At 41.8% G+C, this 5577-nt stretch overlaps 1 pseudogene; it reads left to right on the plus strand.

Annotated features, from left to right (window-relative positions):
- The first annotated feature begins 795 nt into the window (after positions 1 to 795).
- On the plus strand, positions 796 to 4369 carry LOC149171155 (CDT1-like protein a, chloroplastic; annotated as a pseudogene).
- Positions 4370 to 5577: the final 1208 nt, after the last annotated feature.

A 5577-nucleotide genomic window follows, 5' to 3' on the forward strand; every position in this document is an offset into this window, starting at 1 on the left:
AAGAGTTCCCCAGGCGTAGGAGGAGCTTTAAATTATATTTTCCCTCCAAAGAAGAACTGCAATGACAAGTGAGTTTGATATTACTTTAAACTTGAAGCAGCTCAAAAGAGTATTTCATAGATATATAATTTAATTTTAAGATCTAAAGTTTGAAAATTGAGAGTTGTCGAATTGAGGGTTTTGTAGGTTGTCGATGCAATTTTCACAGCATAGAATTCTCAATCTGCATCTCCAGTGTCAGGTCTAGGGATTGCAACCAACTTGTATTGTTGGTAAGTCACATGAGCAATCCGAGGGTGGGGCAAGACCCCCTCCTATTGAAACATCGTCCGAGGGAAAGCATCGAAGGCAAGAAATTCTTCTGGAGGTCAAAACGGTGGCAACAATGGTCCAGTTCTTGGGGCCCAATGGTAGGCCTGTATGCAAAGCTACTACTTACCTAAGGTAATAGAAAACCCCAAATTTGTCATTCCTAACAATAGTTTGGAGGAATCTTGCAGTTACGTAAGGACCACGTGCTCATCTGCAAATTTATGGGTATATGGCCAAAAGAACAAGAAATCATCAATTGGATCCAATTGAAATGGAAACCATAGGGAGCCACCGAGCTGCGCCTCAGAGCTAAAGGATTTTTAGGCCGATAGGCCTTCCTATTGAAACAGACTTTCGTCGTCCTTTTCAATCTCAGGTTGACACCTGGCATCCATATTCTGCGGGCTTCTGTTTATTCTCAGTGCCTAGAACTTCCGGGTTTCCGTTTCCTGTTTCGATTTCCAAGCGATGTTTAGGCCATGGCATTCCCTGACTGAGGACGCTGTGGATTTCTCGGCGAAACAAAGAAACAGCGATAACGATGGACGGTACAGGAGGCAGGAGACAGCAAGGGGAAGGCACAGGCAGAGGGAAAGGCACATGCACAGGCACGGGCAGGGGCAGATCCACATCTTCCTCTTCCTCCCAAAGATCTCTTAACCAGAAAAAGGATCAAGCAGTTTTAGGGTTCCCTTGCAAGAAGCCGGTCCGTATCAGCAAATCTCTCAAAAAACAAATCGATGGAAGATCAGAGAAGGCCACGGGCAGAACTCCATCGTTGTTGTTGGGTGCTCCCACGCCCGAGAAAAAATGCAGTGAAAACTCTTCTTCAAGAGTTAAAAACAGGGGAGTTGCTATGTTTGTCAAGGAGGTCGCAAATCAAACCAGAAAACTATTACAGAGCTCAAACGATTCCACAGCTCGTCCCAAAAGAAATCTGCGTCAAAAATCCATTTCTGCCCCGCCCAAAGCTCCGAAGACTACAGATTTCAGTCTTCCAGACAAGTAAGCATATATCTGTCACTATATTTCTACAATCTGATTTTCTGGGTGTTTGATAAACTCACGCATTTATGTGTGGGTGTTATAGATATGAAATGCTGGCAGAGCTTTTCGATTCCATGGAGTCTGCCATCAAATTGCTTCGGCTTCGTAAGGGAAACAGTAGCTTCTGCAATATCTGCCCCCAAGTTGAATCGATGACCCACAAGTATGTATAAACCAGAGACTGGTTTCCGTTCTCCTCTCAGACCTACAATGCATAGAGCTTGATAACATTAGTAGACATAGAACTTCTTCTCTGTCCAGGATCTAAAGATTGGCCGATTGTAGTCATAGAATGAATGCTCAAACTTTTAAGGTAAATTTTCACAGGCATAGTAAAAGATATTTTCATCACCGTTTGGGAATTAATAGTAAACCCTAATTCTGGTTGCAGGAGATTTATGTATAACCATGTGGCACAAATGAAGCACATTTTGCCCGAAGGGCTTTTGCTGGAGAAGATCATGACACATGATGAGGAGACGCTGTGCATGAAACCAGAATTGAAAATCATTGTCTTGCATGATGCAGTGCTAAGTGGCAAGAGCAAGGTCTCCAAAGCCAACAATACATTGGGTTTGCGAAAAGCATTTCGTACCCGTCTAATGGAATTCGTCAAGGCTCATCCCAATGTGAGTCTGCTCCAGCTATCCTGTATTATTATTATTATTATTCCTTAAAATCCTTCAATATTATGAGTTTTAACTGGGTATGTACATGGTGGGCTTCATCGATTGCATTTCAGGGAGATGATGTTCCGGAGGCAATCCTGCCAGAGCCCTTCAATAGAAAATGTCAGCTAACCTCCCCAGGCTGCTCTCTACTTCCTCCAGTGATATGTAAAAGTCCTTCCCCAGCAAGAGGTGTTTCTTCTGATCCGCCTGCCCCTCATCAAGAAGACCCTCAACCCTCTATGATGTCCTCACTTTTACCCAAAAATTTCCAGAGGCGGTTTTCTCAGAGGAACTTCACAGCTGAACCATCTGCGAACCCACCATTCCCTGTGCCGGAGCAAGTCCCAGATTTGAAAGGTTACTCGTCGTTCTGTTGCCTTGAAAACAACTTCTGATGTGTCCCGCACACCTTGCAAAACAGCGTCAGAGTCCGAGAATCCAAACACGCCTATATCAAAGGGTTATTTCTCCCCTGTAACACCAAGGGTTACTCGTCGTTCTGTTGCTTTGAAAACAGTTTCTGATGTGTCCTCTGCTGTCAAAACACCAATTGTTAAATCCATACTGAAAACTAATATAAAGAGCCCTATCAGTAAGAAATCTCTGCGATTTGCGGGAGTTTCTGCTGCACCCATTACATCCCCTCCTGTTTTGTCTCCCGGAACGCCAGGCTTTGCTTCTCCAGAGGCCTCTCGTCTTTCTCAGCCCACTGTGAAGAGATCTAACAATACCAATGTCAAAAGAGCAATAGCTTTTAACAGATCAGAAAAAGATTCCTCCGCTCCTCTTGCTTGTGAGCAGCCTGGAACCCGTTCAACACCTCTGAAAAGGAAGGCAGAGGAAGCCAATTTGGATAATGACCTCACTCAAGGTTTTCAATCTCCACAGTCCCTTGTACTCTCTACACCTGCCAAATCCGGTGAATGGGGTAACTCTGTGGATTCATTTAAGTCATCACCTTTGAGGAGGGCTGCAAATCCATTTGCCATATCGAAGAAGAATGAGAAGGTGATGCAAAACTCTACATATCCTCAGCATGATAGAAAAACATTCAGCTTGGAGAACACTCCAGTGAAAGGGTTCCCTAATACTCCACCCTTGCATGCTTCAAAGCGATTCAGATTCGGTGTAGATGAATCCCAGACACTGCAAGTTGACACAACTAAGAATTGCTCTGAAACAAGCCTACTGTGCTTACGATCTCCTAAGAAAAGCAATGCTGAACCTTGCAAGCTGGACATTGGTAGAGAATCGAATGTTTCAGAGCCAGCTGAAAAGACAAGTAACAATATTCAGGAGGCTTGCAAGATACATATCGATGGAATGTCTCAATCAGATCAGGAAATCATTGACTCCATTCCAATGCCAGTGTTGCAAGAGGTAAGTTCTTGTCATTATCTTTCGTGGTTTTACTTTGTTCATAATTAGTTGATTCAAGTCAATGACATTAAATTGCTTTTCAGACCAAGCTTTACCCCATGTTCGTTAGTGCCTTGGAAATTGCATTGGCATATCATGTCAAATTGCAATGACTTTTCTTTGTGATGTTCTTTGTAGTTGCTAATACTTTATCTGCTCTGGCTGATTCTGGGTTGGTTGCATGCTGTGTTGTAAACTGAATGCATGTTATACGTCAAAATATATTGTAGCAGAGATCATACTGCAGGTCACTTTGAAATTGTAAAGTTTTTTGAGCTTCTGAGTAAAATTTTCCCCTTTGAGTACTAAAGACTGTTTGTAACTTTGTAGGTCTATGAAAAAGAGTTGAAGACGATAGAGGAGTGCAAGTCGGGTGTATCTGCTGCTAATATGCGTCAGCAGATGATTGGATGCTTGCCTAGACTCTTCAATATGATACGTGATATATTTCATTTAAGCAAACGCTCAGTTCTTACAAGACAGGAGCTTGTTCACAAAATAATATCAAATCACACGGATGTTACTGATAGAAGTAAATAACTCTCTTTGAACATCTCTCTTCTATTGTCTTGCAGGAAACAATTTCAATGCCATGCTATGTGATCTGATCTCATGCTTAATATTTTGTACTCGCAGGTGAAGTTGAGGAGCAGTTGCACCTCCTTGGACAAATAGCTCCTGAATGGATTTCTGGAAGGATAGCTTCCACTGGTGACTTTCTATACAGGTATGCTATGCATGAGTTGATTGAGATAAATGGAATCAACTAAAATGTGAAAGGTATTATTCTTGTGTTATGTATAACTCGTTTTAAATTTTTTACTTGGGCTCAGTGTCAAAAGTAACATAGATCTGTCAATGATCCACGCAAGAATTGCAAGCGCCTTGTAAACACATGCACTATGAAAGCTGGTCGGAACATGGAATATGTGTGGGAGTGCTAAACTACGCAGGCCAGTCTTTCAGACTCTGCAGCTGTACTCGTTGAAGAAATGCTTTCAAACATCGCTTTTGTGGATTGGTACTGTCATTTATATCTATTTTTGATAGAAAGTGAGGTAACCTCTCCAATGCTTTTCCATGAGACTAAGGATTGCCTTGTGTTAAACACATGTTTTGTCACTTTGCCATGTGGTTGGAAATTATTATCAGGATATCCTTATGTTAAATATTTAAGTTGTCATTATTGCAAATCTAGGCTTGTAGTGGACGTGGCCGACCCACACTGGTTAAAAGAAACATATGACTTGCTTCCAAATTTCTATTGAGCATGTAACCGAAAAAATCATGAGAGAATCTGCCCATATTGCAGCTAAAAGGAAGGAGGGGTAACTGTTTAATAGGCAGTTTTTCATGCAGATGGTTTTTTTTTTCATCAAAATTGAATTGTGGCAAGGGAAAGAAAGCACTGCACTGTTTCTAAAAATTTAGTGTTGTGAGAAGACTATAGGAATGTTGAAAAGAGCAAGGGAGACTCTGCCTTGTGTTATAGTCCTCCCAGTTTTAGTCATGTAAACAGTCTATTCTGTAAATACTGCCAGTCAGTTGTGTTCCTTGCTTCCGTTGTTTTGTTTCCTTACATATTTTCTGCCAAGGTCGCACTGTTAGTTTCTCAAACAGAGTCATTATCATGACATCCAACCTTAGAGCAGAGCACTTGCTTGCTGCATTGTCTGGCCACACAACAATAAAAACCGCAAGAGAGAATGTCATGCAAGAAGTATGCACACGCATTCCTGGACTCTGTGTATGTATCTTTTTCATATAATTTTATCACGAAGTTGGCTGCGGTGCTTTGACATGCCTTTGAATATTGTTGCAGGTTAGAAGACATTTCAGGCCAGAGTTATTGAATAGACTTGATGAGATAGTTGTATTTGATCCTCTTTCTCATGATGAGCTCAAGAAAGTTGCTAGACTACAGATGAAAGATGTAGCAATTCGTCTTGCAGAGAGAGGTGTTGCTTTAGGGTTTACAGATGCCGCTCTGGATCTTGTTGTTCACGAAGCCTATGATCCTGTAAGTAATCACTTTGTTTCTTGTTTTATTCAGTCTAACTTGCCAGGGGATGTACCCCCTACCCTAATAAACTTGACACTGCATCTCCTTCACCAGTCCTCCCTTTCC

The sequence above is a fragment of the Pinus tabuliformis genome, chromosome 4_2, assembly GCF_031772625.1.
Source record: "Pinus tabuliformis cultivar Carrire ecotype Pingquan chromosome 4_2, CPIR1, whole genome shotgun sequence".
In the NCBI taxonomy this organism is placed as follows: Eukaryota; Viridiplantae; Streptophyta; class Pinopsida; order Pinales; family Pinaceae; genus Pinus; species Pinus tabuliformis.